At 42.4% G+C, this 22,860-nt stretch overlaps 1 long non-coding RNA gene across 1 annotated transcript in view; it reads left to right on the top strand.

The window, feature by feature from the left end:
- Window positions 1-8,813: 8,813 nt before the first annotated feature.
- Window positions 8,814-22,860, top strand: part of LOC141991847 (uncharacterized) — an 85,012-nt gene continuing 70,965 nt past the window's right edge. The window contains exon 1 of the long non-coding RNA XR_012640483.1: window positions 8,814-8,886. This is a non-coding gene — a long non-coding RNA (uncharacterized LOC141991847). The remainder of the gene's footprint in view (window positions 8,887-22,860) is intronic.

Below are 22,860 nucleotides of genomic sequence, written 5' to 3'. Positions count from 1 at the left end.
CCTGCATGAAAGACCCCCGAAGCTTCTGTTCCACCAGCTTAGGTTAAAAACTTCCCCAAGGCACAGATTCCTTTCCTTGTCCTTGGACAGTATTGCTGCCACCACCAAGTGATTTAAACAAACATGCAGGGAGGGGCCACTTGGAGCCCTATCCCCCCCCCCAAAAATATCCCCCCAAGCCCCTTCACCCTCTTTCCTGGCAGGGCGGGGCTTGAGAATAATATACCAACCGACAGGTTAACAAAGTGAGCACAGACCAAATCCCTGGTTTTTAGGACACTGAAAATCAATCAGGTTCTTAAAAGAAGAATTTTATTTTTTAAAAAAAGTAAAAGAATCACACCTGCAAAATCAGGATGGAAGATTAACTTTACAGGGTAAATAAAAAGATTTAAAACCCAGAAGATTCCCCTCTTACTCTGCTTCCCAGTTACAAAACAGGAATATAATTACCTCTTAGCATAAGGAAAATTCACAAGCTAAAATAAAAGATAATCTAATGCATTTTCTTGCTATTACATCTAAAATTACAGAAATTGTAAGTATCATTTCAGGATCTTTTTAGGAGATGTTTTTTCCTGTCCTCGTCCCTCTCTCTGTCCAAGAGGGCACCCACAAAGAGAGCACAAACAAAACCTTCCCCCACCCTTCCCCCAGATTTGAAAGTATCTTCTTTCCCTGTTGGTCCTTCTGGTCAGGTGCCAACCAGGTTAACTGAACTGATTAAGGGGATTCTGTACCTCTGGCCAGGAGGGAGGTTATGTTACTACATAAGAACATAAGAATGGCCATACTGAGTCAGACCAAAGGTCCGTCCAGCCCAGTATCCTGTCTACCGATGTGACCAATGCCAAGTACCCCAGAGGGAGTGAACCTAACAGGTAATGATCAGTGATCTCTCTCCTGCCATCCATCTCCACCCTCTGACAAACGGAGGCTAGGGACACCATTCCTTACCCATCCTAGCTAATAGCCATTAATGGACTTAACCTCCATGAATTTATCCAGTTCTCTTTTAAACCCTGTTATAGTCCTAGCCTTCACAACCTCCTCAGGCAAGGAGTTCCACAGGTTGACTGTGCGCTGAGTGAAGAAGAACTTCCTTTTATTTGTTTTAAACCTGCTGCCCATTAATTTCATTTGGTGACCCCTAGTTCTTGTGTTATGAGAAATAGTAAACACTTCCTTATCTGCTTTCTCTACACCAGTCATGATTTTATAAACCTCTATCATATCCCCCCTTAGTCTCTTCTTTTCCAAGCTGAAAAGTCCTAGCCTCTTTAATCTCTCCTCATATGGGACCCGTTCCAAACCCCTAATCATTTTAGTTGCCCTTTTCTGAACCTTTTCTAATGCCAATATATCTTTTTTGAGATGAGGGGACCACATCTGTATGCAGTATTCAAGATGTGAGCATACCATGGATTTATATGAGGGCAATAAGATATTCTCCATCTGATTCTCTATCCCTTTTTTAATGATTCTAAACATCCCGTTTGCTTTTTTGACTGCTGCTGCACACTGCGTGGACATCTTCAGAGAACTATCCACAATGACTCCAAGATCTTTCTCCTGATTAGTTGTAGCTAAATTATCCCCCATCACATTGTATGTATAGTTGGAGTTATTTTTTCCAATGTGCGTTACTTTACATTTATCTACATTAAATTTCATTTGCCATTTTGTTGCCCAATCACTTAGTTTTGTGAGATCTTTTTGAAGTTCTTCACAGTCTGCTTTGGTCTTAACTATCTAGAGCAGTTTAGTATCGTCTGCAAACTTTGCCACCTCACTGTTTACCCCTTTCTCTAGATCATTTATGAATAAGTTGCTTAGGATTAGTCCTAAGACTGACCCTTGGGGAACACCACTAGTTACCCCTCCCTGTTCTGAAAATTTACCATTTATTCCTACCCTTTGTTCCCTGTCTTTTAACCAGTTCTCAGTCCATGAAAGGATCTTCCCTCTTATCCCATGACAACTTAATTTATGGAAGAGCCTTTGGTGAGGGACCTTGTCAAAGGCTTTCTGGAAATCTAAGTACACTATGTCCACTGCATCCCCCTTGTCCATATGTTTGTTGACCCCTTCAAAGAACTTTAATAGATTAGTAAGACATGATCTCCCTTGACAGAAACCATGTTGACTTTTGCACAACAATTTATGTTCTTCTATGTGTCTGACAATTTTATTCTTTACTATTGTTTCAACTAATTTGCCCGGTACTGATGTTAGACTTACCGGTCTGTAATTGCCAGGATCACCTCTAGAGCCCTTTTTAAATATTGGCGTTACATTAGCTGTCCTCCAGTCACTGGGTACAGGAGCTGATTTAAAGGACAGGTTACAAACCATAGTTAATAATTCCGCAATTTCACATTTGAGTTCTTTCAGAACTCTTGGGTGAATGCCAGCTGGTCCTGGTAACTTGTTACTGTTAAGTTTCTCAATTATGCATACATATGCATACATAAGGGTTGTTACCCTTCCCTTTATATTTATGGCAACCCAGGTTCAGCTAAGAGGGTCCTTTCAATATGGATGTGACTGAACAAAAAGTGTAGGATTACTTTGGATTCATACACTGGACTCTTGCCCCCTTCGCCCGAACACCACCCCTGGCAATATAGAAGTAGTATAGGGGTTGAGATTCCTCTTACAGTAATTAGTGAAGTGATGGATTCTATCAACAAAAAAGCCTGAAGATGAAGAGCAACTACCATGTGGTAGATCACAACACAGGGCGGACAGGAGATGTGCAAACTTCCTCATTACTTTAGCATATGCTGAGTTTCAAATGCATTATTTAAATAGTTACCAGGCATGATGTATATTGAAGATTGTTAAAACTGTGATCTTTACATTCTCAGGTGATTTCCTGGTCTTGCTTGTGGGCAGGAAACTCTGTAGGGAAGCATGACATCAGAAACTGTCTCAGCCTAGAATAAGATGGAGTCACTTGTGCATCTGTGTTTTAGGGAGCAGTTTACTTTGTCTAGCATTCGCGTTAAATTAAATAAACTTCAGGACAACTGGACACACATGCTTGTTTTTCCATGAATCGGAGAAGTCAATGGAGCTGAGGAAGGGGAAAGAGTTAACCCAGATTGACAGCAGCATAGAGCATGCTCTTGCATTTCCCATCACCCACTGTCTAGCTTCCAAAGAGGTAAGATGGTAAGCATGCTATCATTTTTTGCAGACTGAGCTGTTCTGGGATGCCTGCTCCTTTGTCTATGGCACTAAAGTGCCAGTTTCTGTTTGGAGAAGGAATGTATGGGAATGGCTCCCCTTACATGCCCAGTAGCTCTTTAAACACAGGATCTCATGATTATAAGAGCATGTGTCACCTACTGCCCAGTAAAGGCTCATATGACAGACAGGAAGGTAATCACCAGAGATTTTAAGGTGCAGCTGGATGGGGGATTGCCTGGAAGATTCAGCCTTTCGCTGAGGATGGATGGAATCTGCTCTGCAAAGGGAGAGAAATGGTTTTCAGGATTCAAAGTAAACTGTGTATAGCATTCGCGTAAAAATACTGCCCGAGTCTCTGAATATAAGTTGCAAGATTTTCCTCCTTTTCATTAAGTTGGAAATTGTTCATATTCTGCTATGTAGGCCATTTTTTTGTAACTTTCTCTTCATTAAATACGCCATCCTCATTGCCAGTTTTCTGTTATGTACCTGGCGTACACACACATTAAATAAAAACATAAATATTATTGCTGGAAGGTTGCAAGGCAACACTAATTTATTTCTTAATTCAGAACCGTAACACACGAGAAGCCTAAAACAGAGAGACAAGCAGATCTCTCCCTAAGGCAGAGAGGCACAACTCACCCCACCTTACTCTTGCCTGGCTCCCTGCAGGCTGACACCCTTTGCATGCATTGCATAACCACCCAACTGAGCTTTTGCATGCAACCAGGAGCAGGTAAAACCCTTGAGAATTTAAAGTGATAAATCACTATTTTAACCTCTTTCAACATACCACAAGGGGGAGAGAGGGTTGCACTAATACAGAATAAAACAACTTAAAACTATTGTTGTTCTATGCAGTGTTAAAATGTTCAGCGTACTTAAGCTATGTCTACATCGTTGTGTGGAGTACGGGCACTACACCTGTCGCTACACGCTGCAGCAAAAGGCTTCAGCAGCATGACACTGCTGGAGTCTTCTCCCGTGGAGGGGAAAGGCTCCAGCAGTGGGTTGCTGCACTGCTAAAAATATCAGTCCAGATGGGAAGGGCAGCTTGGGCGAGTGGAGAGTACGTACATCTCCACACCCTTCAGGCGTGTCTTTACCCTGCTTACCCTAAGCTGTACCTCACCGGCTGCACTACATACGAGGCAGGCTATCTGCAGAATAGATGTACCTTTAAATGTTGCAGCACCGGCCTCTAGAACTGAAGTGCCATTTTCCTTTTTAAAGACAGGTTTAGTTTAGAGCCGTGAAACCCTCTCTGAACCATGTAGTTGTGTACTGCAGCCTGAACTCCTCCCCCTTCCTCGTTTATGTGGTGTGACTGGGGAATCAACAATAGCTAGACAGCTTCAGTACAAGATGCAGAATGATTTTTCAAGAGCCCTTTTTAACGGCTGTTTAAAGAAGTTATTAATGCCAAACTGCTCAGAAGGGTTAATTTTTGGTTTGATAATAACTAGCACCTAGAGGCCCCATCGTACTCCATTCTGTACAGACAGAGTGTAAGAGGCAGTTCTTGCCCAAAGAGCTCACAATCTAAGTCCAGGCATGGAGAGGAAATAAGTTGCCCAAGGTCACCCAGAGAGACAGGAGTAGAACCACGGTCTTCTGACTCCTAGGCTAGTACCTGACGCACTGGGCTACGCTGCTTCTTGTTACCCTGTTGCCTGAAGCTCCAAGGCCAGTCATTTGAGTTAAGGCTCCCCCACTATTTGTAATTCAGCGCCCTTGCTCCAGACAGGAAGAATTTAATATGTAACCTCGCTCTGATATGTCTCCAAGACCTCTGTAAATTTTGCCCTAGAGGCTCAATGTGGCAAACTAGGGGATGCCGAGAAAGTCTTAACTCAGAACGTATTAGTACCCTTCAATAAATAGTGCAACTGACTTGCAAGCAGCTGCATGCGTTGTGATAGGACGGCATCCTTGGTCTAGGAACTGGACTGAGACAATTAACGTTCCCCATAAGGCCACTCTCTACTCAACTGCTGAAGAATCTGGTAAAGACTCCCTGTGACTTCCCACTGACACAAAACTCCATTATAATAGACTTTAATTTTAATAGCATCTCATTTTTAACAATTACAGCCACATATAAACTATGGCAGAGAAATATACGTGTAAATGGCTATACAGTATATAATGTATGATGGGGATGACAGTCATAAAGGTCCTTTCTCTTAGAGATACCAAGTAGTTTTCATGGAGTGTTCTGCTTTGCAGCAAATATGAATAATCCATGTTGCCTCCCTACATAGGATCATAGGAATTGACAGTGCAGATCAGACTGTCCATCTAGTCTGGTGTCCCGACTCTTCCAATAAAGTGCTAGATGCTTCAGAGGAGGGTCTAAGAAACCCACAAAGAACAATCATGGAATGACCTGCTTATGGGAGATATTTCTTCCCTGCCCAGGCAGTTAGTGGGGTTGCTTGTGTCCTGAAGCATGAAAGTTTATATCGTTATCATTTTTAATTGTATAATTTTTTCTGTATGGCAGTAGTGTCTAGAGGAGGTCTTCCAGGTCAAGGGCTCATGATTCTAAGCACTATACAACATATAGCAAATGACTGTCCCTGCATAAAGAAACTAGATGTTCTCTGTATCCATACCATCATCGATACGTATTCATCATATAGCCTTCATCAGGAGTTGGCTTTCAGCAGGGTACTGCAATCCATCTTGTCCCTTCTCTAGAGCATCCATGAGTTTGCCAGCAACTGCAAACCTGAAGTAGTGGGTTAGCTAATCCCCTCTTGATTACAGACTTTCTTAACCCAGTTGCCTCTGCCCACCAATCTGGAAAGTACACATCTGAACAATTGCTTCACAGCAGAGCAGTAATGGTGGGAAGTGCCTCAGTGTTTCTGAACATTTATGGATGGGCTCAAATTGGAAAAAATAACCATGCTGATGTTTGATCAGCGTGGGAGCCTGCTTTCTTCTGTACAATGTTGAGCTGAATAAAATGCTGAAGTGGTGATTTCCACTTGTTAATAAATAATTCTTGCTTGAAGTTAGATGGTTTCTTTCTTTTTAAGAAGAAAGGATTGTCATCTCCACCCTTTTAGATCTATATGTTGCCAGCCTCTAAGAAGAGGCCTACTCCTTTTCACTGTTTGAGAACAGTCTTTTTGTTGGATCTGGTTTCTGCAGCCCCCCTGGAGCCTGTAACTATGTTTATATAATTACTGTTGCATAAGTCGGAATTTGACACTTTAATAACGTATCATCACAGCTTAAGAAAAGACACCATACTTACCACTTTAGGTAAGCAGTGCTGTCCATGTTCCTTTAAATGAATTTTAATTACAGTTATGAAATATCATTAGAATGTTGGATATAAATGATTGGGTCCCAGTCTATTCCACTGCCATGGCCTTGTAAATGCACCAACCTGACCATCTTTCCCCCCCTTTATTATTCCTATTTGGTAATCTTGCTTTTGGGAGAAGGAAGGGAATCCTCATCTAGAATTGTTTTTCTTTCTGTAAGTCACTCAAAAACCTCTGTGATGAGTGCTATATGAATACTTAGATAATGTCTGCCCCATTTATGGACCTGATCCAAAGCACATTGGAGTCTTTCCATTGACTTCAATGGGCTTTGGATCCGGCTTTGTATTCTCATTTGGCTAAATCTCATGCATTTATTCAGTTTTCACTCTGTTCTTAAGATAAAACTCTTATTTGTGACACCAGAAATATGGCAATCAAGTGAAATAGCAGCAGTCTTAATTAATGTAATAAAGAAAACTTTCAAAGGATAATTGAAGCTTAGCTTTCATTCTCTTTATTATACTTATAACACAAAAGAAACAACAATGTAGTTTTTAATACTCTGCATTAGAGCTGGTTGAACAATACTTACGGAGCATGTTGTTCAAACAGTCGCTAGGACTTTTTGTTGAATATATTATTCACTGATTTTTTTTAAAAAAAATTGGCCCTCTCTACAGATGATTTAAATGTTTCTTGAATTGACTATTAATGTAATCCAGTTCATACTGCCAGTATTAAATAATAAAATCTATTTTGTGGTACTTAACCAGTGCTTTTAGATATGTACCCTATACCATTTGATTGGGAAAACACAATAAGGTAAATAAGAAAATCTTGAGGATACAGAAATAATAATGGGATAGTACAGAACATGTCTGATGATAACACTGATAAATAAACAAGCATACTGAAGTGTACTTTCACAGAGAGCAGTTGTGCTTGGATTTACACCCCATCTCACCCCTCGCAACATCAGCCTCCATCGGACAATATGTTTGAATACAGCCAGCGTACCAACCCGTGTACTGGCATTTGAATTTTTATTGGCAGCCTAGCATTTGACAAATGAGATCTGTGTCCTGAGACCTCTGGCTGTGAGGGGACAGCAAATTCCAGTGGTAAACATGAATGACAGGGTACAAAATTAATTCCAAGCATTCATCGATAGAGTAGTGATTTTGCCATTGTAGGCTCAAATCCTGGAAACAGTTATATACTCGCTTGGTTTTATGCACATGAACCATCCCATTAAAATTAATAGCACTACTTGTGGGCATAAAACTAAGTATGTGGCTAGCCATTTGCAGAATCGGGCCAATGGTGAGTAATTTGTAGCTTGTTCATGCATTTCCGAGAGTTGGAGCTGGTCAGAAAATGGGGTTTGTTCCCCTGTGGAAAACTTTGATGAAAACAGAAAAATTCCTTCTTTGTCAATTTTTCAGCAGAAAATTTTGACTTTTTGTAGTCGGGGGAGTGGGGACCAAACTGAAAAATTTCAGCAGATAACTGCCTATAAAGGATACTTATTTTTGGTTTTGGGGGGGATTTTTAGCTTTACAATAAAATTTAAAAAGCACCGAGGAAAAGCACTTCCTATTACAAATTTTCATTTTGTCAAAAACCCAATTTTGCATTGGGAGGGGGGAACGTTTTGACAGAATTTTTGACCACCTCTACTGTATATGGCTTCTTCGGTGAATTTTTTTTTCCAGTGGTTTGGGGTGGATGGCGGGGGGGATCAGTTCTTGGATGTTTTGTCACTTGGCCTTGGGGCAGGGTCTCATGATGATCATCTTCCTGCTCCCACTGAAGTCAATCTGCAGTTTATCAGACTGGGCATCTCAAGTGCAGAATGCAATATCTCATAGTCTACAGCTTAAATATTACTTTGTGTGGACAGATGGCAGAATAATCGTATCCTCACTCATTTATTCTCATTGTCATTATTTCACCAATATACGGGGACTGAGCATTCTCAACCACTGCTTCATGTCTTGAACCTGAATTTCAATCCAGTCAGGAAAAGGAAGGATTTGAATTCGCAGCTTCGAAACACAACCAACACAAACAAGCTCCGTAATATGTTACAGCCAGTCAATATCAGCAACACATACAGTTTTAGACATGTGAAGTCTGGTACGCATGAAGTCCTGCTGCATTTGTAAAAGCACCTAAGTTGCTCATTTCTCAAAAGCCAACGGAGTTGTTTTTTCTATGTGAAACTTCAACCGATCCTGGGCATCAAAAGCACAGACAGTGAATGATTATTTAATAGGGTTACACATTAAACCATGTGTACTTCCACAACTTGTCAGAGCAATTAGAATCACAAGTGAGATGGCTGGAGACCCCTCCAGTCCTACAGTGAAGTTGGCATGATGCTCAGAACAGGAGTGTGGAGGTAAGGCTCCTCGGGGAGTCTCTTTAGGAATGTAGATGGATGTTCAGAGTTGCAGTGGAGTTGCACACATTATTTACGCTGCTACCAGGGGAATAATGCGGTCACTAATATGCGCTAGGGCAGAGTTACTAACTTTTTAAAGGTTGTGTCTTCACTGCTAACAAAGGTGTTACCTCAGGATAACTAATCCACATGAGCTACCCTGAGGTAAAAACACAATGAAGGCAAGGGACTTCAGTTTTACTGTGAGGTAAACCAGATGAGGTCAGTCCTAAACTCTCACCTGAGTAAAGCCTCACAGTAAAACCAAAGTCCCGTGCTTTCACTGTGTTTTATCCCTCAGGATAGCGCAAGTACATTTGTTACCCTGAGGTAACGTACCCTCTTTAGCAGTGAAGAAAAAGCTTATGGTAATTAAACCACAGGCTCAAGGTAGGCCCAGCAGGAACTGAGGCCCCAGTTCAGGGAAGCGTTTCTATTCAGGAAGGGTGCTTAGCTTTAAGCTTTGCTTAGTCCCAGTGAATTCATGAGGGCAGTATAAGAATTTGAATAGACTTGACTAGACTACTCTCCCCTGCTTTGAGTCCGATATAGCAATAATCTTTACACGCAGCTGAAACTGGCTTTCTATCCACTTGTGTGTGTCACTCTTGTGTACTCACTTTCAGGCACCAATCTCACTACTTTTCTCTTCCAAATTGGTTGGTCCTTGTAAGCCCATCAAATGCAGGCAACTCCCACTGCAGGCTCTAGGAGTTCTGTGCAGGGGAGTCTTTGTGGGGCCATTGAAAACACTGACGGTCTGTTACAAACAGTAGCCAAACATGAGCTTTGAAACTTACCTTGTGACACTTTAACCAGGTTTTTCCTCAGTCTTCCAAGTTAACTGTCTAGAACAGGGAATGTATTAGTGTGGGCATTGTATGAGCATGCTGATTTATTACTTAGCTGATATTAGAACAAAGGTTCATAAATGGTGACCTATGGTTTTATTTATTTGAGTGACAGTAGTGAACCATATAATGTACATACACCTCACAGGATTCCTATCCCATTACTTCATAAAGTGGAAACTGAGTTAGAGAATGGAGAGGATGGGCATAACTGAGAAACGCTCTGAGCCAACATCATGGTGTGCCCTAAATGGTACCAGATATAAAGAAGAATGGAAAAGTACGAATCTGTGCAGATCTTAACAGACTTAATGAAGTAGTTGTGAGAAAAATGTATCCTCCCAACACTGGATGACTTCCTCCACAAAGTGAAAGGAGCTACAGTATTCTCCAAACTGGATGTCTCGAACAGATTCTGACAAATTCCTTTAGCCAAAGAAAATGTTAAATTGACTACATTTATCATACCTTTGGGGAGATTCTGCTTTGATGATTACCTTTTGGGATTACCAGTGCACCTGAAATTTTCCCCCAAAAGATGGCAGAATTGTTAAAGAACACAAATGGAGTTGTGGTTTTCATGGACAATATTCTGATATGTGGATATTTGATGGAAGAACATTACATGGTGTCAGAAGTAAACTAATAACAGAAGGGACAAAGCAACAAAGATGGCAAGATCTCATCAGGTTGACGCTCTTCAGTGCCCCAGAGAATGTGAGCTTTGACAAACCTTTAGAATGGACAGACTGAAAATAGGATTTTGCAAGATTTCACATTGCTACAAAGCTCCACAAAGAAACTGCAGATATACAGGTATCTTTAATTTATGCTATGGGAAAGCAGGCAGAGCATACCTTTAGAACATTTGACTATACTGAAGACAGTCACAAAGATGACTGTGAAAGGGTTCTTGCTATGTTTGATGCATACTTTATAATGCAGAAGAATGTGGTTTATGGCAGAGGATGTTTCCACCAGAGACTTCAAGAACCAGGGGAAAATGTTGAATGTTTTATAAGAGTGCTGCATACATTGGCTGAAAACTGATTTGGGGGAATGCAAACCCCCCCAAAATATCAGACAGGTTGGTTACTGGGGTTAACAGATAACCCCCTTTCATGGCAGCTATAATCGAAGAGAGACTTAACCCTGGCCACAGCTATCTGGAGAGCAAAGCAGTCTGAGCCGGTGAAACAGCAAAACCAAGAGCAACTTGACAGACTTGAAAAACCAGAAAGCAGCTTAGAAACTGTAAATGGATACCTGAGGGTTAAAAGTCATTACCATAAAACCCCAGAGGCAAGGAGAGAGAGCTCCCAGGCTAAAAGGGACAAAGTCCAGCCTACATGCACAAAGTATAGAAAAAAATCATATTGTAAGAGATGATGCATGTCTGGCTAGAGGCACACAGTGTAATAAATGCATGAACTATGGACACGGTGCAGCTCTTTGCTGCATCAAAGCATCCAGGGAGCTGCCTTGTATTACAGGCAATCAAGAGCCATTGTTTCTGGGGTCTATCATTTGTGATGACACAGAGCCTTCCTGGAGAGTGAAACTTAATATTCATGAAAAGACTACTGACTTTAAATGCTTGTTGACCCCCTCAAAGAATTCTAGTAGATTGATGAAGCATAATTTCCCTTTACTAAAATCATGTTGACTCTTCCTCAACAAATTATGTTCATCTATATGTTTGACAATATTGTTCTTTTTTATAGTTTCAACCAGTTTGCCTGGTACTGAAGTCAGGTTTACAGGCCTGTAATTGCCAGGATCACCTCTGGAGCCCTTTTTAAAAATTGGCGTCACATTAGCTATCCTCCAATCATCTGGTACAGAAGCTGATTTAACTCTTGGGTGAATCCCATCTGGTCCTGGTGACTTATTGCTGTTTAATTTATCAATTTGTTCCAGAACCACCTCTAATGATACCACAGTCTGGGACAGTTCCTCAGATCTGACACCTAAAAAGAGTGGCTCAGGTTTGGGAATCTCCCTCACATCCTCAGCCATGAAGACCAATGCAAAGAATTCATTTAGTTTCTCCAGAATGGCCTTATCATCCTTGAGTGCTCCTTTAGCACCTTGATCGTCCAGTGGCCCCACTGGTTGTTTAGCAGGCTTCCTGCTTCTGATGTACTTAAAAAAAAATCGCTATTACTTGTTGAGTCTTTGGCTAACTGTTCCTCAAATTCTTTTTTGGCCTTCCTAATTGTATTTTTATACTTCATTTGCCAGTGTTTGTGCTCCTTTCTATTTTCCTCACTAGGATTTAACTTCCACTTTTTAAAGGATGCTTTTTTTCCTTTCACTGCTTCTTTTACTTCGTTGTTTCACCACGGTGGCTCTTCTTTGGTTCTCTTACTATGTTTTTTAAGTTGGGGCATACATTTAAGGTGAACCTCTATTATGGTGTCTTTAAAAGGTTTCCACAACTTACAAACACAAAAGCTATGCATTCAGAGTGCATGTGATCAAAGGATCAAAGACCAACAACCTTCTCAGTGCAGTGTGGCCACCATAATGGGCCTAGTGAGAAAGGTGGAAGAACTCAATGGAGGATTTGATGATACTGGACTTCTGAAAGGAGATCCAATACAAATCAAAGACATAACATGTCGTAGTGTTATTGAGGCACTGAAGTGCACTTTTGCTCACTTCCATATTCCAGAACAATTAGTGACTGACAACAACCCACAACTTATTGCAGCAGAATTTAAGTAATTCTGAATGAAATATGGTTTTGGTCATATTACTAGCAGCCCACATTACCCACAAGTGAATGGAGAGGCAGAGAGAGCTGTATAGACAGCCAAGAAAATCCTGCAGGGGGAAGATCCATTCCTTGCTCTTCTGAGTTAGATCAACACCAGTAGCAGCTACTGGATATAGTCCAGCACAACTCCTGATGGGAAGACAACTCAGATGCTTTTCCAAAGTTGGAACAGTAGTTCCATCTCCAAAGTGGCCAGACATGAAGAGATTAGCCAAATAACATACAAAGGCAAAAAGAGGTTACAAACACTTTTGCAACAGAGGACATCCAGTTAGAAAACTGCTGGGTCTAGAACCTGGTGACCATGTTCGTATCCGACAGGATGGAAGAAAAAGGGTTGACAACTCCAGCAGTCATAAAGAAAAAGATCTCAGTGCGCAGATCATATGTAATAGAGACCAACAGTGGAAAGCTCAACAGAAACCATCGACATCTACAGTTTGTTCCTCAGACAGAACAATCAACAGAGCATTAAAGGATCGTATGATGAACACATCTTGTGCGTATAAGCAAGCTCTGTGACCAGCCCACTTCTGGTACAGAAGAACATGACAAGTCGCACCTCGAGTGCCCAACCAACTAAGATCAAGGTCTCTTTGTGCTAAGTACCGCCTGGAAACATCATAAAAGCCAGTCCCTACCTGCCCCAAAGAACTTACCCTTTAAAAGACAAGACACCAGGGATGGAGAGAAAGGGTTGGCAGTGGACTACAGAGCACTTGCTGAGTTGCTCAAAGCTGGCTGGTCTCATGATCTCGCTCTCCCTGTTTCCAATGGGTAAATTTCATTAAAAGGCAGCTGTAAATACATTAAATACTTTCCTAATACTACTATTCCATGTGATCAGCTGCCAGTGTTGCCACAGGGAAGCTGATCAAGAATGTGAGAGGAGATGATCCGTACAATTGTGAATAAGAGGGGAGGTATGCACTGGATTATCTCTCTATTAAGTGACCCACCCTATGAAACAGATTGAGGACCACTGTATTAGAAGACTTTGCCCTGGAAAGTGTTAGATGGAGCATTTGTCTGTTGGTTACTACTCATTGATTACTTAAGAGCAAAAGCTTGGCTCTGGGTCTTTGCTGAGCAAATTATGTCATTCTTGTTCACAAAAAAGAAGAGCTTACAGTACAGCTTCTAAATTAAAGCTGGTGGTTCAAAATTAAAAGCAGACGGGGCAGATGTGCCTAAAAGAAATTTATATCCACATCTTTTGGGAATCAGCTAATAGTTCTGCCAGGACTTTAAATCAGCTTTTCCTGTGTAGGCCTTAGTTGCACCACACCTATCTAAGCCACACTGAATGATGTGGAATTGAAATGTTACCGGATATTTCCTTCACTTTGCCACGTGAAAAATGAAGGAAAATGTTGTTGAAGCCCAGAATTCCAGGGCTCCAACAACCATTTAATATTACCCAAGATTTTACAGGGAAGGAGAGGGTGGGGAGTCCAAGTGACCATCACCAGCTTAATATGCAGACATGTAAAATACTAACAATTTGATTAGAACCATATGAAGCTGTAACATCCACTGTTACTGGCCGTTATTGCACAGATATTGCAAGAGGATAACCATGGATTTTTGTATCCCCCTCAGCTACATTACAGTGCTTCTCTATTGTTCTGTACTAAATCTTTACGAGAGTGGGCCCCAAAAATGAAGGGAGCAGGGAAAAACTGTTTTCTGGGAAATTTTTTAATTTGCGTGTTTCCTTTTTTTAGGGTTCAAAATTGAGCCACTTTCTGTCTGACGCAAAAGGCTGTGACATTTTAATCAATATTTTAGTCAGTCATATTCAATATTCAATAATTTGGAATATAACTTTGATTTTAAAATATTGATAATGTCATTGCAAAAATTGAAAATTTATGAGGGGAACAGTTTTTGCAAAAAGTTCCATTTTCCATAAGGCTTTTTTTTTTTTAACTGTCTCTGAACTTTACTGGGAACCATGGGGTGGGGGAAGGGTCCAATGTGAAATAAACATTTATCTTATGACTTTAGCCATTTTACTCAGGACTGGTGAAGCCATGAATGGGATATTCAAAATGAGTGCAAATAAGAATTTTTATACCATCCTCCAGGTGAACTTATTTTGTGCATCTATCCCATGTTACATAAAAATTGCCATGCAACTGGTTTTAGAGGGGTTTTCTAAATGTGTTTTTTGTTTTAAGTATCATTCCTGTAAAGCCAGGTACATCACTTCACAAGTCAGGGCTCAGAAGGGGAAGAAAGTAAGAAATTTAAAACACATCTGAAAAATAGCATAAAATAGCTTCTTTATATAATATAAATATCACACCTTTAAAGCCAGTTTGCTAGGAGCCAAACTGGCATTCTCCGTTTTCTAATAATATAAAGTTTGATAAAGTTTCTAGCCCTGCAGTTTCATGAGAATGCACATAATAAATCTGTTAGTGGTTCAGGAGTGAAATTAAATCCCATTATGGACATCTGACCAGTGCAATTTTGGGGATGGGATTTTTTTTTATTTTTTTTTGAGAATGGAAAAAAATGAAATATTTCTCACTTTTTTTTTTCATTTTTATTTTTTAAATGGTAGCTGTTTGAATCAGCTAATGGGCTTGCGATGTTGGAAATGGCCTGGGAGAGTGGGATTTGTGGGCAGAATACAGGTGGAGTGGGAAGAAGTGCATGTTAAATACAATTATATCACAGGGTATTCGTTTCTCATATGGCTGTCACCATCCCAGTTGTGGTGTGCGTGTGTGTCTCTCCGCTATAACATCTCTCTCTATCTTTAGCTAGACTCTAGGCACAGGGAGCTCCTACCCAACCCCTGGCACTCCTGCATAGGAGGCAGCTGTAATATAACTGCCTATGTTCTGCCAGAGCATCTAGCGGTGCTTGGCATCCCGGAGGGGGCTATTCGTGACAGGGTGGGTCCTGGCCTCTGTCCTACCTTCTCTGCTTAACGGCTTGCTGCACATGAGGGAGCACGGGCTGCAGGAGAGCATGCTCCTGCCAGTGTCTTTGAAGGCAATCTGTCTTCTCCTGGTCTCTACAGGCACAATGCCTCTAGCCAGCAGTGCTTGTGTGGTGCATCACCTCCCCCAACCCAGCTCAGCTTTGGTTCTAAGAGTCATAAAGGAGACCATAGCACCAGGCAAATTCTAGCCAATCTAGTAATGGGGCTAGAAGGAATAGTAAACGTGGATTTGTGCAGAACAGATCATGCCAAACCCACCCAATTTCCTTCTTTGATAGGGTCACTGGCATTGTGATTAGGGAGGAAGCAGTAGACATGATATATCTTGATTTTTAGTCAGGGTTTTGACACAGTCCCACATGACATTCTCAGAAGCAAACTGGGGACATGTGGTCTAGATGAAATTACGATAAGATGGTTGTTCAGCGTGTTGAAAGACTGCATTCAAAGAAGAGTGTGCTGTCAAACTGGGTAAGTTTATCTAGTGGAGTCCCTCCGAGGTCTGTCCTGGGTTTGGTACGAGTTGATATTTTCATTAATGACTTGAATAATGGAGTGGTGAATATGCTTAAAAAAATTGTGGATGACACCAAGCTGGGAGGGCTTGCAAATACGATCGAGAACAGGATTAGACTTCAAAATGACCACGACAAATTGGAGCATTGGACCTATTAACACTTATGACCTCTCTCTGTTATTCTCCTTTGCATTTTGCCCAAGTGCACGTTCCGGAAAGCAGTGGAAGTAGCCTCAAAATAGACTTTTTAAGAAATTTCTGCTGAGGTGCCCCTGCCTTGTGCAAAGACTCACTTGGCCTAACTGGCAGTTATATTACTGCCTCGTTGTGCCACTCTGGCAGCATAAAGTGGGGGAAATCAGCTTCCTGAGACTATCCCCAGTGCTGTGGGCCTCCCTAGCTGATGTGAACCTCGCATAAAGGCCTTACACAGGCCCTGCTCCCAGCCCCCAATATGTGGGGCATTCAGGGGCAAGCTATGGGTTGGGTCGGGGTCATGGCCAGAATTCACTACAGCAGTTGTCCGCTTCCTAGGGGGCCTGGGAAGCAGCATATAAATCAGAGAAATCCTGAGGCTGCTCTAACTGACCCCTAGGGGCAGGGCTGTCCCTTGCCAGGCCCCAGGATATATGGGGTTCAAATATGACTTAAAACCACCTTAACCTTCCCCTCCACATCCCTGCCCAAAGCACAGTACTGGGGTGTCTGAGAATTTAGTGTGGTATTTTCAGGAGTCAGGTGGAGCCAGTAGGTGGGAAGGTGATCTTAGCAGGGAAAGTTTCCTCTGAAAACACAGGACCCCATATCCCTCCTAGCAGCTTTAGCTGTTTTCTGATAATATTAGTCTCTTTGGTCTTCTGGGAGTGCCCCCACCATCATTAATCAAAGCCTCACGTTGCTTACTAGTCCTGAAGTATCCTTGCTGCATCATCAATCATAAAAGCAGCAAAGGGTGTGCTTTGGGTATCTAAATAGAGCGAGAGACAGAACAAAAAAGAAAGAAAGAAAAGGGGCTTAATTATCCAGGGGTCTTTGGTCTATCAGTCACATTGGAAACATCTCTACAGCTTTATTTTGGCTGCATCTCCTTTTAAATCCTTGTAAACAGCAGTTAAGCCAGCAACCTTCATTCTGCTGCTCAGGGTACCCCACTGCTTTTCAAGCTATTATTTTAATAAGGCTTATTTTACAATTAAGGCACCATGGGCTTTAAATTACATATAAAATAAAATGTGGAAATTGAAGCATTAAGTGTGTGGCTGCCTTCAGAGACTCAGCAGCTTTGTATTAAGCTGCCGCCTGCACTGACATGGGTAGCGACAGAAGGCTATGGTTTTGGGCCACTATGTAATACAAGCAATAACAACCCCATTCCCCTTTCTCCTGTGGGAATGCCCCACACTGTGTTTCTCTGAGGGATGACAACAGATGCTTCTAGGTTGCTGTCTGGCCACTGCAACCTGCCAGCACTGTGGTGAACCCTGGAATGCCCTAAAGCCCTCTGGCCTGGACAGTGGACGCAAGCTCAGGTTCCGTCTATGGGCTCTGATTAGCCCTCTTCATAGCTCCTTAGTTGTGTCTTGGCACCAACTCCTCCTCAGGCTCATAAAGCTCAGTGCTTTAGGTTAAGCGCGTTGCCACTGCTGTGGTCTGCTGCGATATGGGGAATGACTCTCACTCCAGATGGTTGTAAAGGTTAACGAGGAATTTATGCAGAGCGATATACAAATCAGACTGTATCTTCTGGGTGGAAACAACAAACCACCAGCATAAATTCAGCTTTCAGAACATATGTAGCTTGGTTACTATGGGAAAACATCATCTCTGCCTCTTGCTGGGGGGAGCGTTTAGCACCTAACGTGGGGGTGGGGGTTGATTTGGGAGGAGGTCGGGCTCTGCTGCAATACAAATAAATAGCAATAATTCCCTAACCTTAACATATTGCTTTCACCCCCCAAGTGTGCCAGAGCCCCCTTCAATGTACTGGGATTGGGAGGGGGCAAATGTAGCATTATACCACCTTTCAGCCCCCATGATCCAGGAGACAGTGTGGGGGAGTTCTCTCATGGACACACACAGCACAAACTCTAGCAGCCACATAGAACCATCGAGTATCAGGGTTGGAAGGGACCTGAGGAGGTCATCTAGTCCAACCCCCTGCTCAAAGCAGGACCAATCCCCAACTAACAGGGCTGTTCCAACTTGCATTGTCTTATAACTGTCTCCAAGGGACCATTGTGCAAGGGTACCAATTCCCAAATGTCCTTCTAGGACAGCTTTAAGTCCCTTTTCCACTATCAAAGCAGCCAAAGGGGACTTTTAGCAGAGGCAGGATGTGGCCCGCTGCATGTAGCCATCTATTATTCCAGAGGCACATTAATAGGAAAGGAACAAGTACATCTATAAGGGTGCAGCCAGTTAAACAGAAACAGGTCTTTCCTTCTGAGCATCAGTATCCTCATTCCATCAGGAGACCCAGTGAAAAGATCTCCTGGGAAACAACAGCCACCTTTTGCTTTTCCAAAAGAAACTCTGGGTATAAACAGGTCCACTACAAAATTACAGCGGACTGGGGGAAAAATCCCTACACCATCAAACAGCCAGCACGCCCCCAAAATGCCATCCTAGTGGTCAAGCCTGTGACAAGCCGGTAGGACCCTTCATGGCAATATGTCACTGATGGTCTACAGGGCCCTTATCTCTCTCTTGTTTATATACAATGCACAGATCCATCCCCTGAAATGGAGTCTATGAAACCCTCACTCAGCTACCTCCGTCAAGCCTCCCAGATGCCAAGAATCTGTTTTCATTATTCTTTACCTTCCCTTGACTAATATGTCAGCTCAAGGCATTCATCTACTTCCCCACTGAGTCAAAAGCTTGCCAATTCCTCCTAGGAACAGTGGTCATGAAGGCATGGCACTTTTCTTCTTTTTAGTTATAAACAGATCAAAGGGAGATACAGTGCGGAGTTAAGAACTTCCTGTTACTGTTCTGCATGTTGCATTGACTATCTGCAAGGGAAGAGGGAAGCCGTTCAGTGGTCTCCGTTGGAGCTGGCCTCATGGCATGTTTCGCTGTGATTCTCTCTGGGGCATTACACACAAGAGGGTGGGGTCACCCTGAGAATTTAACCTCAGCTAAGGATTCTGTCTTCTCTGTAATGGTGGAGAACGGAGCAGGATGGGTGTTGTTTTACTACCTTAACCCTCACATGGGTAGTGAACCTGGCGGGAAACACTCATCCCACGGAAATATAAATGTATTTGTCAATACACGTAGTGATATGCAGTAGGAGATGAATAATGCTGCATCTCATTATCCACCAGGCTGGCTCTGTCTTTGTGACTGTTTCTCGACTTTCGTGCAATGTTTGTTCTTAATTCTCCTGGATGCTTCAACTCCTAATCTCAAGTGGTTTATTGAAATATCTATCTGCTTATTCTGGTTTAAGGATCTTTTATTTATGATTCTCCCCTTTGTTTGTTCATCATGCTGCAGAATGTAGCTGCTCAGACTTCTTGGTGAATTTTTTTTAAGCAGGGTACAGACTATTGACCTAAGGCTGTTGGATTTGTTGGCAGAAGAGCATGGGCTGTGAATAGGAGGTATTCAGTGCCAATGGTGATGTAGCTGGCAGCTCCACAAACAAATCAGAAGCGATAAAACAGTTCAATGCAAGATTTCCCCTCTCCATGTTTCCTCATGAGAAGATGAAAATAAACAGTGTAGGCAACAGGGAATACAGTGGACCCACTTCTCAGTAAATTAACACAGCTTCAATGACTTTGCCGATGTACACCACTGAGGATCTGGTCCAGTGACTACAAGTTCTGCGTTGACCCTTGGGACTTTTTCAACTCTTCTCCAACTAGCAGAGATCACATGCTGGAGTCTTCAAAAACGACCCCTCTTGACTTCCTTCCCAGTGTTTCTCCTCACCCAATGGGAAATGCAGCCACCACAGGGCCTAGTCCCCACTGAAGTCAGAGGCTTAAGTGGGACTTAAATGGTGCCTAGGCTTCATGCTGGCCATCAGCACAGGGGAGAATTTCACCTCCAGTCTCTGATCAGGCCACACATGCTGCTTATTATTGTACAGAGCAGGCTCACGAAAAGCCCAGCTGTGCCCTGTCTGGGCTCAAAACTTCCCAGTTTAGCGTGGGACTTGTCCCAGCTCAGAGATGACTCCCTGTTCAGTCCTATAAAAGGAACATCTCCATTGGCAGTACTGTCCTGGAGGAGGCCAGACCAGAGGCCCCTGATCCCATGTTAAAGTTTTCATCTTTTTTCCTCTGAGGGAAAGCCACTAGAAATGACTCCATAAAATTACCCAACAGTCCTGGCTCTCTCCCCTGGAGCTGTAAGCTGAGTCTGCTTTCTCAGTGGCTACCATTTTATTACATAATGCAGTTACCGGGCTTGGGGCCTGCTAGGCCCAGACAAGAGTTCGGCTTTCCCTCTGCAGCATTTAAAAAAAAATCATAAATCCCGCTGGCACTGTGACCTGTGCTGCTGAGCTGTTCCGTGCCAGTCCTGTCGTTAAATCATAAGGAGCAGTTTCAATATGGTAATAAAACACTGCATTTGAAATTTTACATTTCCCCATTAGCCTCCTTTCTCTCCCCCACCCCCTCCTATTACGTCATGCCTTCTCTCGTCTCCCGCCTGACATTGCTCTAACAGAAAACTTGAATCTTTGCCACCTTCCAGTTTCCCACTCTTCATTTCTTTTCGAGCCCTTCACTGTCAATTGCACTGTACCATGGCTTGTGCCAAGGTAATGAAGCACTACATTCCGTCCCCTAACAGCTTGAGCAATTTTTAAACCACATATGCCAAACAACACCGCCCCCGTCTCCCTGCCTTCTCCCCCCACCCCTGCATGCAATTGCTGACTAGATTTTTCTCTGCAGCTTGGTAATTTGTGCACATAATGCAGATCAGAAGAGAATCCCACTTTGTATATGTTTAGCTTTCGAAAGATTCCAATTTTCAGGAGTCTACCTAAATCTTCAGATTTTTACCTGAGAGTAGTTGGCAGAATTGCTTCATCATGGGGGGCGGTCTGCAAAACGGCCTTTCAGGCAGTGGCAAAAAGGCTAACTTCATTGCAAAGCTCAGTAGGTCCTAGCTGAGGCCCTCCGCAGTTGCAAAGGAATGATAGGAGGGTGTATGTTGCCATGTCATGTATTGATTCCCTCTTCTTGCCAACCCAAACATTCCTTTTCCTGAAAAACAGGGCCTGCTTCTCTACTGGTATAACTCCTCTGAAATCAGTGGAGTTGCACTCTCAGGGAATCTGGCCCCCAATATTTGATTGTTGTGAACTTTAGGGAAGGAAATGTATTCAGAAAAAAAATCTCATTTCATTGAGCAAAGGTAGCCCGTCATGTAAAGTTGTCCCATGCGCACTGTGCAACGTAGACATGGTGTGAAACTGAGCAAAGAATGCACAAGTCAGACAGCATCTAGCGCAGAAACACTAGGTCAGGAGAATCTTCTTCCAATCAAAGCTTAGCTTTAAACATTAAGGGCCTGATCCAAAGCTCACTGAAATCTGCATAAAGACTCCCATTGACGTCAGAGTAAATCACCATAGCTTCAATGACCTTGCTGAGCATCTGGTCCAGTGACCAGAAGAAGCAGGGTTCTAATCAATACTATAGGTTTTACGCTGACCCCTGGGACTTTTCAACTCTCTGCAACTAGCAGAGATCACATAGCAATGGGATTTGGATCAGGACCTAGTTGATTTGGAAGTTTTTATGCATTTTTAGTAATAGGCTATAAAGACCAGAAACTCTTAATAATACTTAACATTTGTATAGTGTGTTTATGTTCAGAGCACCATCTGGATATTAATTAATTAGTCCTAACAACATGCCTGGCAGTGAGATGGGTAACTTTTATTGTCCCTGACTTATATAAGGGAAACTGAGATAGAAAGGTGAAGTGACTCACTCAAGGCCGAAGAGTGAGTTGACTGGGATTAGATCCCAGAATCTAAACCTAAACCTGTGCACATTCCTCCAGACCAAACTGCCTTCTGTAGCAACCCTGCTTTCTTCAGTAAAAATGCCTGTCACCACTGTTCTGTGGAAAAGCTAAAGGATAGCCAAATGACCTTATTCTGTGCTCCAAAGTTAATGACAGAAAAACAGCATAGGAAGGTGTCAAAGTGGTTTCTCTTTCCTAGTTTATTTCTTTTCTTATCTGCTCTTTAGGTTTTTACTTTTGGTGTCAAATAAGCAGAGTTTTTTAATTGCTTTAATTATTTGATTTTTGTTTTCCCTGCATAAAAAAGTGTGTTACTGATGTTTGAACAGAGGTGCACGGAGCTGGGAATAAGACTAGGGAAAGGTATTGTGAGGTTTGCCTCCCTGCCCCCGTTCCTCCTTTACACACACTCTGATCTGCCAGTGATCGCAAGTCTACCTAGACCCCACCACTCTCTCTAGGGATCTGTCTGCTGCAACCGCCTCAGGCCTTTCCTGAAGAGAGACTACTAATTGGGGAAAATGATGTTGTATTACGTGTGGTGATTTTGTGATGCAGACTGGTGTCTGCAGGGAGCTCAGCTGAGCCCTCCCTTCCAGCTCCCCAACTCACTACCAGCATACGATTCACTATGTGGTTTGCTGAACCTGTTTGCAAACGGCTAATACTGAGGCGGATGCTTGCACTTTGCATACGAGATGCAGAACTTTAAAGATTTGGGCTCATAGTTACAATTCTGCCTCACAATTGGTTAATGAATGAGCACATTAGTTGATATTAGATCTGGTGATGGAAATCCAGCCTTTTCAAATAACTGATGAGT

The sequence above is a fragment of the Natator depressus genome, chromosome 8, assembly GCF_965152275.1.
Source record: "Natator depressus isolate rNatDep1 chromosome 8, rNatDep2.hap1, whole genome shotgun sequence".
NCBI classification, from domain to species: domain Eukaryota; kingdom Metazoa; phylum Chordata; order Testudines; family Cheloniidae; genus Natator; species Natator depressus.
This window is presented reverse-complemented; position numbering and strand designations above follow the sequence as displayed.